The sequence below is a fragment of the Brachycentrus maculatus genome, unplaced genomic scaffold, assembly GCF_059751285.1.
Source record: "Brachycentrus maculatus isolate JH-2025_06_01 unplaced genomic scaffold, ASM5975128v1 h1tg000064l, whole genome shotgun sequence".
NCBI lineage: Eukaryota > Metazoa > Arthropoda > Insecta > Trichoptera > Brachycentridae > Brachycentrus > Brachycentrus maculatus.
This window is the reverse complement of record NW_028280818.1, coordinates 94,893-114,245: the sequence shown is the minus strand read 5'-3', so window position 1 is coordinate 114,245 and position 19,353 is coordinate 94,893. Positions and strand designations below refer to the sequence as shown.

The 19,353-nt window shown below is 32.2% G+C and overlaps 1 protein-coding gene across 1 annotated transcript in view; it reads right to left on the bottom strand.

Moving 5' to 3' along the window:
• Positions 1 to 13,606, bottom strand: part of LOC148311454 (putative multidrug resistance-associated protein lethal(2)03659) — a 49,515-nt gene extending 35,909 nt beyond the window's left edge. The window contains exon 1 of the mRNA XM_088256592.1: positions 13,483 to 13,606. The gene's annotated coding sequence lies outside the window, so the exon portion shown is untranslated. The remainder of the gene's footprint in view (positions 1 to 13,482) is intronic.
• Positions 13,607 to 19,353: the final 5,747 nt, after the last annotated feature.

The window sequence follows — 19,353 nt, the reverse complement described above, 5'->3', positions numbered from 1 at the left end:
TTTGTTGTTACTGATTAGATACATTCATAACTCACGTATATAGTACATAATTTAGCCAAAAGACGCGCTATGAACGCCAAAATAATAACCTCACTTGTCTCTCCAAGACCAACTGTCAATGCAGTCATGCAGTCATGCAAAAAAAAGTCATGCAGTGAATGGTTAAATAAACAATCAACTATTTTATGTATATATATATATATATATATATATATATATATATATATATATACATAAATATATAAAAATATATATTGTGTCCGCCTCCGTAGTGCTATGGCCAGCACGCTCAGCTACCGTTCTGGAACATTCTTCGCGTCTTCCACGTTCATGCATTTCCTCATACATACCCGCCGATTGTTACGACTCCTAACCTGACAACTTTCAAGTATTTGGCAAACCTAATCGTGCCATGTTTTTCTCGGTCTTCCTCTGCTCTTTTTTCCACTTACATTCGCCTCATAAATTTGTTTTACCGTTCTTTACTCACTCATTCGTTCTATAGTGCTTCAAATATAAATTATACTTTTGGTTGAGTTAAATACAGATTGATGGGAAGATTGACGCATTTAATATAATCAATACGCATGCTCCTATTGACATTTCAACGAATCAATTGACTAGAATAGTATATAGCACGCTTTAAGTATTCCACAAGTTTCAGCGCTTGTTCAAGGCGAGTTTCTTTATATTTGATTCGTAGACATCTCAACATGGATGAAGAAGAATATGGATGTCTGGGCATTTACGGAGCTTACGACCATCATAGGCTGGTTCAAGTGGTACAAACGTGTAATGTGTAACGTTCACCAATTCTACCCATTATTGACAACCACACTACTCAAATTCTTGGAACTATAATATATATATATATATATATATATATATATATATATATATATATATATATATATATATATATATATATATATATATATAAGACTGATTAATATAAATCAATAGTTTTCAGTATTGTCCGCCTCCGTAGTGTAATGGTCAGCACGCTCGGCTACTGTTCTGGAGGTCCCGGGTTCGAATCCCAGGGGGGGTCAAATAAATAAAAGTGATTTTTTCAGCCCAGACTTCTTCTTTACACACGTGTAACATTCACCAATTCTACCCATTATTGACAACTACACTACTCAAATTCTTGGAAGTTCCATATATATATATATATATATATATATATATATATATATATATATATATATATATATATATATATATATATATATATATATATATATATATATATATATATATATACATATATATATATATATATATATATATATGAACCAATTTCGAACATTGTACAAGAATCACTATAATTTTTACTAGAGACATCTATTGATGAAATGAAGAAGCTTTTTATTGAGAAGAAACTCTTATATTAAGTATGTGAGGTCCGAATCCTGGATTATAATCACATACATGAGAAACGCCAGAAAATATCCTTTTATAATTTGACTTTGCCCAAATGCCCAGACTTCCGCATTCTTCTTCATCTATGTTGAGATGTCATAAATATAATATGAAATAACACATATAATTGGAGATAATAATCCAGATCTGTGAACAAGTATTTGGACACACTCAAAATGTTGTTAATATGCATATTTAATTCGATATACATACATATATAAATATATTTTAATTAACCTAATCTTACAGATAAAATTAACAGTTTTTAATCAGATACATATATCAATCAATTCACAAGTTTATCGAAACAATTACACACTCATTACTGTCATAATCAATTATCAAATACAGATCAATTAAAATATCATTACTGATAAAATATATTTATCATATGTGGAGGTTATAGATGATTTTAAGTAATCAGGAATTCTAGCTTGTAAAATTGTTACGTTTTGGTGCGATTCAATGATTTCATATTGGTTTAACACAGGATTGGTCACGTTTTGTCGCAACTTTAATCAAAATTTCGATAAAATACAGTGAACAGGACAGATTTGCATTTAAAGAATTTTTTGTGCAATCTTGGAAATGTAACATTTTAGTGAGGGCCTCCACATATCGCTCACTCCTTTCAAGAACGTCATCAATCAAAAAACTTGATTTTTCAGGAGAACGTTTTTAAAGTTTAAAAATTTAATACAATGTATTAAAAATATATATCAAGCCACTTATTGAACTTTTTACTGTGCAACAAATACTTTTAGGTAAAACCTGAAGGTTTTTTCTCCATTCGAAAAATATTTAGTATATTTAAAAAAATAATAAAACAATACCTTTTCCTCATAATGCAAAGACAACACTTTCTGCCCTGTAGCGGGTAAATATTAAGTTAAAAATATGCCTCTTTTGCTGGGATACAGTACATTTTCTGGGCATTCCCAAAACATGCACAACTGAAAATTGTCGATTTTTGATTTATGACGTTCTTGAAAGGAGTGAGCGATATGTTATCAACATGGATATATTAACAACATGTAAATCTTCTTCTTTTCCTTTCATAGATTTTTATTTTTATTTAATATGGTTACAAGTTATTTTAATAATTATATGTTATCAGCTGTAGGTACGTATAGATGAACAACAGATAGATGATTTCGTATGTTTTCCAGGGATGGAAAGATTGATAAAAATATAGAAAGGAGAAATGTGAATCTTTTTTTTTTAAAGTGAAATATTTGGGTTTTTATTATTTACACATATATTTCAATTTCATACTATTTCTGTGAGCCTAAGCGGCTCATGATTAGAAATAGGTATCAAATTGTGGTAGAGTGGGTTCGAACCAAGAAACTCTGACTTAAGAGTCCGGAACACTAAACCACGGGACCACAATCCACAATCTTCTAACTCTTATCCGCATCCAATAGTGCATAGGGCACTGCATCTTATAAACGCAGTGTTATCTTGATCGTTAACACATGAAGGAAAGGTGATTAACCCTCCGCTTCAGGTACCAGTCCAGGGTAATATAAAATAAATATTAAAGTGAAAATATCACTTACATTTATTTTTGACCCCCCCCCCCCGGGAATTGAACCCGGGGCCTCCAGAACGGTAGCCGAGCGTGCTGACCATTAAATTACGAAGGCGGAAATATAAATAGTTCAAGGAAATTATTTTTAGCAAAACGAACCCGATCAGCGAATGCTTTATTTGGATGTATGCAAGATCCGAATTCCGGATTATTTTTACATACTGGGAAACGTCTGAAAACATCAAACATTATTTTTTTAACAACTTCAGATTTGTGAACGAGTATTTGGACACACTCAAAATGTTGTGAATAAAGAATGCGACACAATGGATTCGACTTCTTGGAATGACAAATCTAAAAACGTATGCAAAACTACAGTGACCTCGAGACGGGTTACGTCAGTATGGTTCAGGGGTCGGCAAATGGCGGCCCCCGAAGCATTTTATAAAAAAAAAATCCGATACAAAATATATTTAAAAAATTAATAATAGAACCCTTATCCGCACCCCAATGGTGCATAGGGCACTGTGTCATATAAACGCAGTGTTATCTTGATCGTTTATACATGAAGCGCGCAAATTCGATCACGCTAAACTGTCGTAGTCGCTTTCATTTTTCAAAAAGATTAGTAAAATTCCTGTAGTGCACAAGCGCCCTAACTCCGTCGTGACAAGTGTTTCTAAGCATTGCATCTGAACAACACGGAATGCATCGACACACGTGGCATAAAATATTTTCAGAAATAGTGGAATTTACCAAGTAAAATTTTATTTTTATTCAGATACCCCCGACTGCAAGTACCTACTTCGTTTTAGCATGGCATCACATTTTTTAAATGTTTCGTCGGCATATTGTGATATCCTAACTATACACGTTTTTATTACTGATAAAAAATATAACAGACATTATTGTCAATGACATATCTCTATTTTACTATCAGATTTAAGATAAAACCACTATAATCTTAAATTTAAATTATTGTTTTAATAGATTTATATTATCCACTGGCACTTCGTGATGGAATTGCATTTTAATATATTATTAGATTAAAATCAATATTTTTAGCTTTTCCACTTTATTTTTATTTGACCAGCGACCGGGTTTCGTCGTTACCGACATCATCAGACTGGTGGGAGGCTATACAAATTGTTATGTTTATATAAAACAAGGCAGGAGTTGATAACCATGATTTGATATAATTTTGTTGAGAAAGTTTCTCAACAAAATTATATCAAATCATGGTTATCAACTCCTGCCTTGTTTTATATAAACATAACAATTTGTATAGCCTCCCACCAGTCTGATGATGTCGGTAACGACGAAACCCGGTCGCTGGTCAAATAAAAATAAAGTGGAAAAGCTAAAAATATTGGTTTTAATCTAATAATATATTTTATTTAAAACAAGTAAAAAACAAGTGTTTTCTTTAATCATTGTAATAATATAATGTTTTAATCTTTTTGAATGAATTTATAATGCTTGATATTTAATTATTAAAGAAAACACTTGTTTTTTTAAACCACTTGAGTTTATTTAAGACTAAGTTTCGCTTCTAAGCTAAGCTTCCATTTTCAGCGCTAAATGTAAACTATCATTTCATCTTTGAAACTGAAAATATTTATTTTTATAGGTGTCTCAATTTGAAAAGAAACATGTATCCTTTCTTAGCTCTACCAGTTGACCCTAATTATGGAAATCAATTAAATATCTATATGTAACGAGAAAAAAATGCTGTGTAGCGATGATACGAGAGCATTAAACCTTGAAAAGCTAATTGCACACATCCGGTCAATGCAGATTATAAACCTAGTACGATTACGCTAAACGAGTGGAACCATTGTTAGATTTGCAAACAGTCGTCACCTGTCATTATGACGTAACACATATCGCTCACTCCTTTCAACAACGTCATACATATATCAAAAATCGTATATTTTCAGTCGTGCATGTTTTTGGAATGCCCAGAAAATGTACTATATCCCAGCAAAAGAGGCATATTTTTAACTTAATATTTACCCGCTACAGGGCAGAAAGTGTTGTTTTTGCATTTTGGAGAAAAGGTATAGTTTAATTATTTTTAATTATTTTTTTAAATATACCAAATATTTTTCAAATGGAGAAAGAACCTTTAGGTTTTACCTAAAAAGATCTGTTGCGCAGTAAAAAGTTCAATAAGTAGCTTGATATTTATTTTTAATACATTTTATTATATTTTTAAACTTTAAAAACGATCTCCAGAAAAATCTAGTTTTTTTTATATAAGTATGACGTTGTTGAAAGGAGTGAGCGATATAATATGTTACGTTAAGAAGTATACTATTACTGCCGTGAGTATGTAAGAGTATTCTTCTTCTCCTATGGGTGCCGACTTCTACTAGAAGCGGGTTACTAGAGTATAGTTACTAACGATAAGTACTACCAAATTTGGCGCTCTCCGGAGATTTCACAATATGGTGAAATATAGCACACGTGATCGGCCAGCGACAAGCACTACCAAATTTCGCAGAGCTACAACCTTGATAGACCACATTGTTTTGCTGTTTTAAAATCATTGCTCCGGACATCCGCAATAGGCCGAACGTTGCACCATTTATATGTAACTATTGCACCACGATATGCAACCTTTCAAACAATTTTCTCATTTAGCGTTATCTCAAACATTAGTTAGGAATCTCACTGATAAGAAAACAGACAATTATCAAGTACCACTATTATTTATTTAATAACATTTTATTATTTCAAATTACAAGATGGACCCCAAGAATTATACGATGGAGACCTTGGGAGAGTAAAAGAGGTGTCGGAAGACCCCAAAAGAGATGGTCTGAGAACAAGTCGCTATGTTCAATAATATAAATAAATAAATAAATAAAATTTATTTTTTATTTATTTATTTATTTTTCATAATACATAAGTATATACATTCAAATATACATATTCATTTCATATTTACATTTATTATATGTATTACGGCTCTTTAGGCATGGCCTGTGTTGTTCCGAATACTAACATGTTAATAAAATTTTTATTTTATTTTATTTTTATTTTTTAATAATATGCACACAAAGGGTTGACACTAGGCCCGAGATGAATTTGAATGTTACAATTACCTGTTTTATTTGTTATTTATTATTGTGAATGTATTTATATTAATGTTCTGATAAATTTATAAATAAATAAACACATCACGAGAATGATCCATGGTTGCCCTGGATATCGGCTGTCCAAACTCAAAACACAGTAAGGGACATTTTTTTATAGTACGTTTTTTTGCGTTTTTGGACTAAGTAGAATCTACTTAGTCCAAAAATGCAAAAAAAACGTATTTATATCATATAACCCTTATCCGCACCTAATGGTGCATAGGGCACTGCATCAAATTGACGCAGTGTTATCTTGATCATTACTTACATGAAGGCAAGGTGATCACTCTTGCGCTTCAGGAACCAGTCCAGGGTAATATTAAATAAATATTACAGTGTTAAATCACTAATATTTATTTTCACCTCCCCCCCTGGGAATCGAACCCGGGACCTCCAGCACGGTAGCTGAACACGCTGACCATTACACCACGGAGGCGGACAAAAAGTGTTTAAAGTTTGGACAGCCGATATGGCATCTTGTGGCAAATGAAATCTGACGACATGGTAATTAACTAACTCAGATGACCATCTTTTCTACTGTTAATGAAATGTCAACAGCTTTATCTTCCCGAATGTGTGAGTAAGGTATGAGGAGAGCAAATTCCACTATCTTATCTGTGATCACGTTAGCGGAGACATCGAAATGGGTAATCGCTATAAACCGCAAGTTTACTCGCGGCTCAGCGGAGATTACGCAACACGTTATTAAAAAGAAGATATATATTTTTTGACATCTCATCACAGATGAAGAAAAATATGGAAGTCTGGGCGTTTACGGGGCTGACGACCGTCATATTCGAAGTTCTATATGTCGCTCACTCCTTTCAAGAACGTTATAAATAATAAAAAAATAGATTTTTCAGGAGAACATTTTTAAAGTTTAAAAATATAATACAATGTATTAAAAATAAATATCAAGCCGCTTATTGAACTTTTTACTGTGCAATGGATCTTTTTAGGTAAAACCTGAAGGTTTTTTCTCCATTTGAAAAATATTTAGTATATTTAAAAAAATAATTAAACAATACCTTTTCTTCAAAATGCAAAAACAACACTTTTTGCCCTGTAGCGGGTAAATACAATATTAAGTTAAAATATCATCTTTTTCTGGGATATAGTACCTTTTCTGGGCATTTCGAAAACACGCACAACTGAAAATTGACGATTTTTGATTTATGACGTTCTTGAAAGGAGTGAGCGATATATGAACCAATTTTGAAACATTATTCTTGAATCACTAGAACTTCACTACAGACATCTATTGGTGAGATGAAAAGAAGCTTTTTATTAAGCAGAAACTCTTATATTAGTATGTGAGGTCCGAATCCTGGATTATAATCACACACATGAGAAATGCGAGAAAATATCATTTTAATTTTTATTATTTAAGCTTATAATTTGACCAGATAATTTATTTACTACATTTTGAGTGTGTCCAAATACTTGTTCACAAAATCTGGATTATCTCCAATTATGGGAGTTATTTTTCATATTATTTTTAGACATCTCATCAAAGATGAAGAAGAATATGGAAGTCTGGGCGTTTACGGGGCTGACGACCGTCATATGCTGGTTTAAGTGGTCACTTTACACATGTGTAACATTCACCAATTCCACCCATGATTGACAACCACACTACCCAAATTCTTGAAACTTCTAAGTATATTGATCAAACTCAAAACACAGTGCGTGTGTTCACTGGAGGCATCTATGGTGGGATGAAGAAAGGTTTTACTAAGCAGAGACTCTTTCATTTGTAGGTGAAGCAATGTAAAAAATAACTCCTGAGAAGTGGAGAAAACCCAGATTAAGCTGCAAAAAAAATTAAAATCATGTTTTCAGGCGATTCCCACTATGTGAAAATAATCCAGTATTCACATCTTGCATTCATACAAAACGGGTCTCTGCCAAATAAAAGCTTACCTAATCCAACATAGATGGCTGTTGTGAACTCATATGTACTGTGTTATGAGATTGAGCAATATATCTAGGAGTTCGAGAAAATTTGAGTAGTGTGGTTGCCAATCATAGGCAGAATGGTGAATGTTGTACTTGTGTAAAGTGATCACTTAACCAGCCTTTGATAGGTCATAGTCCCGTAGTATTATAAATACGTAGTTTTCCATGTTTTTCTTCCTCTATGTTGAGATGTCAAAAAAATATTTTATTTATTGTTTCGGCATTTACTTTGTGGTAAGACATGTTACAATGATTAAGGAAACACTTTACCTGACGATGGAAGTTTAGCTTCCGAAACTAGTAGTCTTTAATAAAACTCAAGTGGTATAAAAACAAGTGTTTCCTTAATCAAAAAATAAATCAAACATTTCTTTGAAAAAAAAATGCGTAATGAATAATTGGACATATTTAAGAAGTTGCATGAGTATAGTGGAGGGAAAGACCACAGAGTGGTGTGGCATTCTATCATATCTGCCTACCCCTCGGGGAAGCAGCGTGACGGTTAAAAAGTGTCCACAGACCAATCTGCATTAAAAAAGACGGCAATCTCACGCTTCGCAGATTATTTTTGAATTATAATGGCTTCGTTCATTTAAAAACGAGGTCATGGTTCGTATTGTAAATATACATATCGCTCACTCCTTTCAAGAACGTCATAAATCAAAAATCGTCAATTTTCAGTTGCGCATGTTTTCGGAATGCCCAGAAAATGTACTATATCCCAACAAAAGCGGCATATTTTTAACTTAATATTTACCAGCTACAGGGCAGAAAGTGTTGTTTTTGTATTTTGAAGAAAGGGTATTGTTTAATTATTTTTTTAAGTATACTAAATATTTTTCAAACGGAGAAAAAAACTACAGGTTTTACCTAAAAAGATTTGTTGCATAGTAAAAAGTTCAATAAGTGGCTTGATGTTTATTTTGAATACATTGTATTATATTTTTAAACTTTAAAAACGTTCTCCTGAAAAATCAAGTTTTTTGATTTATGACGTTCTTGAAAGGAGTGAGCGATATGTTACATTAAGGAGTATACTGTTATTGTCGTAAGTATGTAAGAGTCTTCTTCTTCTTATGTGAGTGCCGACTTCTACTAGAAGCGGACTATCATCAAGGCTAGTATTTGAACACACTCAAAATGTTGTAAATCTATTGCAGTGTTCGACTCCCATATTTATTGTTAATTCTCGGTTATCATGAATTATTTTTAATTATTTTTACGTATTGACATCTCAACATGGATCTATGAGTAAGAATCGGAGTGACCTAAATGGAAAATACCAAGATAAAAGCATTGACCTAATTGAATCCGTAAATGGGACCAAACGCAAATTGAAAAACACGCCCTTTCCGAGGCGCTGTTCCAGCGGTCGGCACGCGGCGCCGTACGGGCGACAGGAGGAATTCTAGGAAAACGTTCAAGGCGCCAGAATGCCATCGTAACATGGGCCAGGGAAGGCGAACCTTTTTGAGCCTGAATGACAATAAAAAAAAAACATATGGCGCATGCCACATGCCATGGAAATAAAAATGCATAAAATGTTTGTGTTACTTCAGATTTTTAATATAAACAAAGCATTAATATATCAAAAAATATGTAATTAATGGTTAAAATAAAAGAAATAAATAAAAATAGACTTATTCTGTTTTAGACGGGGCTGACGACCGTCATAAGCTGGTTTAAGTGATCACTTTACACACGTGTAACATTCACCAATTCTATCCATTATTGACAACCACACTACTCAAATTCTTGGAAGTTCTATATATATGTATGAACCAATTTTGAAACATTATTCTTGAATCACTTAAACCAGCCTATGACGGTCGTCAGCCCCGAAAATGCCCAGACTTCTTCATCTTTGATGAGATGTCAAAAAATAATGTGAAAATAACTCCTGTCATTGGAGATAATCCAGATTTTGTGAACAAGTATTTAGACACACTCAAAATTTGTAAAAATGGACTTAATTGAAAAATGTAGAACCCTTAAAACTTCATTATTAGTGAGATTTTTGTTGTTGGGTGCAAGATGACATTTTGTTATATCGGGTTCATAGCTGGAAGCTTTTAATAGAATACAAGCAGTAGTACTTTCGTCTATTTAAATGTTTTGTATTTTTAATACTATATTATATTAAACCATATCCGCTCCCTAGGTGGGGAGTATACGGAGTCCACAAACTGTCTCCAGGCTTTTCTGTCGGCTGCCAGCTCCCTTGCATCCTCCCAAGTCAGATCCGCGTCCCGGAGTTCTGACGAGAACTGCCGACGAACTGTCAGCAGTGGTCGTCCTGGGCGGCGCGAACCTGATGCCTTGTAAAAGAGGCAAGCTTGATGGCGGCTATCGGGAGGCATGCGGAGTACATGGCCGAGCCAACTGAATCTCTTTGGATTTTTTTTGTATGATCACTCTTTTTCTCTTCATTCCCGTGCCATGCGAAATCGTCTGGCTTGCCACCTATGGCACGCGTGCCATAGGTTCGCCATCCCTGATATGGGGTATTGGAATATGAACTGGGCATGCCGGTGAATGGAGGCATTTCCAGGAAAACGAAGGTTCCTACCTACACAGGGGCAGATCTTGCTTGGCGCTATTTTACCAAAATAGCACTGTATGAATACATATTTAAAATAAAATATATTAAAAAATATTTATTATTTTTCCCACAGAGAAGACATTATTACACAACTCATGACAATCTAACAGCTATATGCTTAAATGTAGATTGCCAGATAACTGAATGCAGGGGAAGGTCAATGACAATTCGCTCACTCCTCTTAAGAACGACATAAATAAAAAAACTCGATTTTTCAGGAGAATGTTTTTAAAGTTCAAAAATATTATACAATGTATCAAAAATAAATTACTGGCCACTTATTGAACTTTTTACTGTGCAACAATCTTTTTAGGTAAAACCTGTAGGTTTTTTCTCCATTTGAAAAATATTTAGTATATTTCAAAAAATAATTAAATAATACCATTTCTTCAAAATGCAAAAACAACACTTTCTGCAATGTAGCGGGTAAATATTAAGTTAAAATATGCCTCTTTTTCTGGGATATAGTTCATTTTCTGGGCATTCCGAAAACATGCACAACTGAAAATTTACAATTTTTGATTTATGACGTTCTTGAAAGGAGTGAGCGAATTGTCTGACGAGTAGTCCGATATATGAATGAACGAATATTTTTAACCATTTCCTACTCTTAATTTTTTTAAAAAATATTCTTGTTTTTACCGTTTATTTTTTTATAATATATCTCATATATATCTTACTTAAAACTTAAATTATACTTTTTAATACACTCAATTATTCACGATATTCGTTTGGAAATTTTGTGTTTGAACAAAAGTTTGTCCGCCTCTGTAGTGTAATGGTCAGCACGCTCGGCTACCGTTCTGAAGGTCCCGGGTTCGATTCCCAGGGGGGTCAAATAAATATAAGTGATTTTTCACTCTAATATTTATTCAATATTACCCTGGACCTTTCCTTCATGTATTTCCCTGGACTGGTACCTGAAGCGGAGGCCTGATCACCTTTCCTTCATGTGTAAACGATCAAGATAACATTGCGTTTATATGAAGCAGTGCCCTATGCACCATTGGGGTGCGGATAAGGGTTTTATTATTATTATTATATTTCTTAGTTAGTTTATTTTTCCAAATATTTTCTGCTTCGACAATATTTCAGATTACAACTAGCTTCATCTCTATTATTCTTCTCGTCTTATTTCTCATTGCTGAGGGTTGTGACCATACCATAGTGTAAATATAATTACTTATATAGTATTATATTTTCATATTTTTAAAGTTTTTTTGTTTTTATTTTCTGTTAGTCTGGTATTTTTTATTTTATATTAACACTTTCATTCAAGTTCTACTTCTTATAATAACTATTGTATTCTTGCCAGTGTTCTTTACTATGACCTAAAATATATTGTATACCCACACACAGGCCATGCCTTTGTGGGATCTTTTTTGTATTTATATATTATATTTATAGTTTTTTATTTGTATTATGTTGTATAATGTAAAATAATTTGAAATACAGAAAAAAAATTATACCCGCACACTACGCCTATCTAGGATTTTGTTTACAACATTTTGAGTGTGTCCAAATACTTGTTCACAAAATCTGGATTATCTCCAATTACAGGAGTTATTTTCATATTATTTTTTGACATCTCATCAAAGATGAAGAAGAATATGGAAGTCTGGGCATTTACAAAAAAAAATGTCAAACATAATAGGATTTGTTTTTTTTTTTTAATTTAAATAAATAAATAAAATGTGGTCATGGTTGCACGTACAAAATATTCATGATATTTTTTATCATTAAAACTATAAATATAATTGTATTCAAATCTATAATGGCGTTCAGAATATCTTTTGTTATGTTATTATTTCTCGTTTTTTATGCAGATTTCATAAAATTTCAAAACGAATACAAAATGCATTCTAAAGTTACCAATAATTATGTGCATTCTTTATTTTTAATTTAAGATTTACTTGGTAAATACCACTTTTTATTGGCACAGCCAATTTACCAATATTATCAATTACCAATTTTTATTAACAGCGGTATTTACCGAGTAAAACTTGGATTAAAAATCGATAGATATTACTACAAAGTGACTGTCGAATCAATTAATGAAATTGTATTAAAAAATCCTACAACGATATATGTTATACATGTACATAATATAACTAAATTTAAAAAAAATACCTACCTATGATAATATATTTCGAGCAGTATAAAAATGTTACATAATATTTACATACACATCATATTCCACAATTCTAGGCGGTTTCTAGGTTAGAAAACTCTATTCAAAGTTCGATTTAACAACATAAAAATAAATTAGATACAAATTATTCGATACTTGGAATAAATTTCCATGTTATCCGCCATAGGAATAGCAAAAATGATGTAATGAAAAATTTAACAGCTATATAAAATGATTTTTTAAAAAAAAACTTTTGAAAACTCCCGAAACGTCAGATTCAAAAATGTGCTCCAAAATATGACATTTGACAGGTTAGTTTAGTGACATGTGCCAATTTCGAAGGAATTGTGATATATGTTGGATGAAATAACGTATTAAAATTCCAGAATTAGGATATTGTAGTCTAAAAGTGGCCGGAAATAGATTATAAACGGCTTCAAACTCAAATTTCAAGCATGGGAACATGCCAAATATAAGGTCAACACAAAACATTTTTACGCGTATTAATTACATAATATTAATGAACAAATAACCTAAAATTAATGCCGGAGCTATTTATGGCTCTGTCTAAAATCCACACTCTTCATGTGAGCTGTTTCGAAGAAAAAATACAAGGGCGATGACAGTAAAAGAAATAAACACACCTGACCGGCGTGATACTTCTGTGCAATAATTGTTTGGTAGTTACCTGTGAGTTATTTGCAAAAACAACACCGCACTTTTAACACAATAAATTAATATAAACACTTGAAAGATTGCATCGTGCGAGACACGAACACGACGCTCCGCCGCGCAAACCCAAAACAAAACTGAAATGAGAATCGACGAAATGAATTTTACTGAAATGGGATCGTATAGTTAATCAAAATGTGACCAGCAAAATGATTATCTGCGTTCTCACCGCGCGACTCAACTCCAATACAGTAAAGCCTCGATATAACGGACTTCTATTTATTTTATTTTATTTGCTTGGGAATTGTACAGCTTAACATTTTAAAAAATATATTTAAAAAAATCTGTTACATTATCAATAATAAACATTACATGATTTAACCCGTACATCCCCCATTAGCTACTGTTGTCTCCCATAAATTATTACTGCACATGTTAAAACTGTCACTTAGAATTGTATAGCTACATAAGGACCGTAGTCCATTTGATCTTCACATTCGTTTGATAATGCCATAACAAGGCGAAACAATTGTCACAGTATAATTTTTTTATGTGCTTTTTTAATAAAATACAGCTAAGTGGACTCAAAAAAATCTGTGTTTGATTTAAAATTAATACATAATAAACATTACATTACATTAACAAAAATAGTTACACCAACCTTTAGCTACTGAGGTGGATTTAATTTCACGTAACCACTGACGTGGGGGCTTTAGAGGCCCGTATATATATTTACTTACATTTAAAAATCTTTACGTTTTTAGGACTTAGTGTTTAATAATATAATTAGCTTTATTGGACAGATTTAAATAAAATAAAATAGTGTTTGTTTAATTTATTCATTTAAAATTATTTCAAAGTTAAGAAAACACTAAGCATTAATAATAAAGCCAATAAAACAATTCCACATTTATGTTATAATTACTATGAAAACATTAAGAGAAAATAAAAGGAAAAAAGTGGTAAGGTAAGGTATAGTATGAAAAATGGAATATGCAGGAAGGAAAAAGAAAGGAGAGTAATTAATGATAGTGGTTTAAGGATTTTTTCTACAAAATTTAACAAAATACAGACAATAATCCGGGAAAATGTAAAAAAAATCTGTTAATATTATACACAGGGCTTTTTTTCTACGGGGACAAAAAGGCGATTCAGTTGGCTTGGCCATGTACTCCGCATGCCTCCTGAGAGCCGCCATCAAGCTTGCCTCTTTTACAAGGCATCAGGTTCGCGCCGCGCGCCGCCCAGGACGACCACTGCTGACAATTTGTTGGCAGTTCTCGTCAGAACTTCGGGACGCGGATCTGACTTGGGAGGATGCAGGGAGCTGGCAGCCCACATAAAAACCTGGAGACAGCTTGTGGACTCCATGGAGCGGATATGGTTTAATAATAATATAAATATAGATCGTAATTGATTTTGAAAATTAAATAAAAAATTATCTGTAAAAAAAGGTGCAGGAACGCCGCGCCGCGCCTCGCCGTCGGATGAATGTACAGATTAAATGTTGAATTAATCATTTTATAACATTTTATTTGTTGAATAGAAGAACTCTCTTTATGACTAAAAGAGTCATCTACGATCTACGTAACGGGGGCGTCTTCCTTTAAGCTTTATCTGACAAAAAATTCAATAATGCACGGCAAAATACACTACCTCACTAAAAGGATCAATTATGGACAATCTGTGATGCGCCAATCTGTATTTTTGAATACACCTTTTTTACAATATACCTTTTGTCGACAGAATTTCGTCAGTTTGTCGTGAATGCAAATCCATCAACTAATGCAAAACGTGACATTGTCGAGAGCGATGGATCGGAAATTGTCATTAAAAGATTTTAACTTTTAAATTTGATTTACGAGTGTCCAGATTTGACTGTTGATAAATTGTAATCGCATATAATCAATTATTCATTCTTATATTTTTGATATCTTAACATATCGCTCACTCCTTTTAACGACACATCAAAAAAACTTGATTTTTCAGGAGATCGTTTTTAAAGTTTAAAAATATAATAAAATACAATGTATTAAAAATAAATATCAAGCCAATTATTGAACTTTTTACTGTGCAACAGATCTTTTTAGGTAAAACCTGAATGTTTTTTCTCCATTAAAAAAATATCTAGTATATTAAAAAACATAATTAAACAATACCTTATCTTCAAAATGAATAAAATGTATTGTTTAAGTATTTTTTTTAAATATACCGAATATTTTTCAAATGGAGAAAAAACATTCAGGTTTTACCTTAAAAGACTGTTGCTCAGTAAAAAGTTCAATAAGTGGCTTGATATTTATTTTTAATACATTTAATTATTTTTTTTAACTTTAAAAACGATCTCCTGAAAAATCAAGTTATTTGATATAAAAGGTTGTTGAAAGGAGTGAGCTATTTGTTTGCTAAATCATTTCCACCATCTTCATTTCTTTAATTCACTCAAGGTTAGTATTTTACCTTGAGTTAGTATTTTACTATATAATGAATTTTCTTGGTTCTGGCTTCTTCTTTACTCATGTGGATTGCGTCTTATGGAATTAGATTAGATTCTTGGCTCCAGTCTTGCCAAATTAAAAAAAAACTTTTTTTTACGGAGTGGGTAAATACATGACCAACAGCTGAGAGTTAGTGCAGTGTCAGTCACAAATAAATAAAACCAGTCTGATGATGTCCGTTACGACGAAACCCGGTAGCTGGTCAAATAAAATTCATGTGGAAAAAACTACATAGTTGTTATTTTATTCTATAAATAAATACAACACATATATTTTCAACTTTGTTTTAATATAAAAATCTTCAAACTCATTTTACATACATAAATACAAAAAATTCTGATAAATAAAAATGACTATGTACAAATAAACAAAGAAACTCCCTACCAGTATAGAAATAAATTAGAAAAAAGGCAAAAATATGACTTATAGTACTCCTTACACACCAATTTTACAGTAATGTCATAGAAATTAAAAATAAAGGGCTAGATCTATACAAAAATAAAGATCCGCTGTAAATAGGGATATTGACCCCCTTCACACAGTTATTGGCCCTGTCGATTTCATACAAACCTGTACATTCACGCAAAGCTATGCCTGAGTGGGATTTTTTTTATTACGTTTTAACCGCCCTACCCATACGAATGTATGTTATACATCCACTATATTATCACCCAAATGCAACAATCCGTATCCCGTACGTTCTCAGGTACAAAAAAGTATACCCGCAACCACAAAATACTTGCGATACGTCAAATTGTTCCTACTCACCCTACGCATAGCAATACATCATATGCTGCATCTAGTATTTCGAGGTCAATATCGCTGGCTACCTCGTTTGCAGAATATGTCGAGATTATGTTGGTTGATATATTACATATGGAAATGAGTAGGTCATGTCGCTCACTCCTTTCAAGAACGTTATAAATAAAAAATTGTCAATGTTCAGTTGTGCATGTTTTCGTAATGCCCAGAAAATGTACTATATCCCAGCAAAAGCGGCATATTTTTAACTTAATATTTACCCGCTACAGGGCAGAAAGCGTTGTTTTTGCATTTTGAAGAAAATGTATTGTTTAATAATTTTTTTTAAATATACTAAATAATTTTCAAATGGAGAAAAAAACCTTCAAGTTTTACCTAAAAAGATCTGTTGCACAGTAAAAAGTTCAATAAGTGGCTTGATATTTATTTTTAATACATTGTATTATATTTTTAAACTTTAAAAACGTTCTCCTGAAAAATCAAGTTTTTTGATTTATGACATTCTAGAAAGGAGTGAGCGATGTGTGACGACATATTATGTTGAAAGCCAAAGGATATAAAAAAGAGTGATAAATGGGTGCATTGTTGAAATATTTTGTCTGATAAATTGTAAATAAGTACATATTGTTATTCAGAAATCTAATGAAAAAAAAACTGATGTTTTTTTTTACCCACTTTTTGAATTAAAACATAAATGTATTAATTTTAAATCAAACACAGATTTTTGAGTCTTAATTATCTCTTTATACCATTTCTCTTTATACCTTTAGACCATTATTTCCTAAAAATCTACTGTGACAAATGTTTCGATACATTCCGCATCACATACGGTGTTTGAAAATGATACGGAATGCATCGAAACACGCGACACGGTAGATTTTAAGAAATAGTGGTATTTACTAAGTAAAACATTAATTAAAAACTAAATAATAGTATTTAAATCATGTTTATTGGTAAATTTATGCATAAATTTTAATCAAACACAGATTTTTTGAGTCTACCAAGTTGTATTTTACTAACAAAAACACATAAAAAATTAATATTGTGACAATTGTTTCGCCTAGTTATGTCATTTCCAAACGAATGTGAAGATCAAATGGACTGACGGTCCTTATGTAGCTATACAATCCTAAGTACTTGCACTTATAATTGTATAGCTACTGTATATTGTATAACTAGGCGAAACAATTGTCACAATATAAATTTTTTATGTGTTTTTGTTAGTAAAATACAACTTAGTAGACTCAAAAAAATCTGTGTTTGATTTAAAAATTAATACATAAATTAAAATGGAGTTCTACAAATTAAACGCCAAATCATTAAATAAATGAATGCATGTAGAGTGGAACCTTGATATAAGATAACCATGTCAGGAGATTTTTCTCTTATAAAGTCTTTCTTACATTCTTCTGTAAAAGATGAAAGAACGCATTTTGGTCGCCGGACTAAATGATTTTCATCCGCCTAGTGTAGTGGTAAACGCGTTTGGCTACCAAGCTGGAGGTCCCGGGTTCGATTCCCAGGGGTTCAAAATAAAAACAAGTGACAAACAGTTTGCTTGTAAACCAATGTGCTTTAACACACTAAGGACGGGAAAGGCATTTCTATCCGTTCGGTCGATTGATGCTTAAGTACGGCAAAGGTATTTTTAAATTCTTCGCTGGCCTCAATTTAAAGGCAGAAAATAAGGTATTATCCAATGTTTTTAAATGAATATTATATACCAATCTCTTTATTAAGGTCTTAACTATATGTACATAATTATGAAATGCCGTCGCCAGCGGTCCGCAGGTGTAAAAAATACCGGTCCGAAATGTGTCAAGGGCCAATAACTATCTCTCTTACCCTACATACATGTTATATTTTTGAGCACAGCATAATTCGACTCTTGTCAGACTCTCAATTAAATGGTACAGTAACCTAGAAAAGAGCAGAACGCCGATATACAAGGCGTGGTAACTAAAGAAAACGACAACGGCTCTCAAGCAAAAAACAAACCAAAAAAAACAAAGATGATTTCAAATTTTATTATAGATTTGTGAAGACTCCGATGCAAGTACCATATCTATATTTACAACATTTTGAGTGTGTCCAAATACAAATAAAAAAAAAATGAATAAAAAAATAAAAAATAAAATAAAATAATATAAAAAAAAATATATATCTATATTTAGTACGGCTGTATTATTTTGACGTTTCCCATACGGTGCTAAAAACTTGCGTGCGACGATGATAAGTGTTTTATACACCATATGAAAATGTGATTTAAAGACGGGAAAAATGTGAATACAATTCCTAAATGTTGCTTTTATAAACCATAGTTGAGTTGAAATGTATCTTTTTTTTTTTTTTGACATCTCATCACAGATGAAGAAGAATGTGGAAGTCTGGGCATTTACGGGGCTGACGACTGTCATAGGCTGGTTTAAGTGATCAATTCTACCTATTATTGACAACCACACTACTCAAATACTTGGAATCTCTATACATCTCGGCTGTCCAATTTTAAAACACAGTAAGGGACATTTTTTGTGTAGTAAGTTTTTTTTGCATTTTTGGACTAAGTAGTGTCTACTTAGTCCATAAATGCAAAAAAAACCTACTACAAAAAAATGTCCCTTACTGTG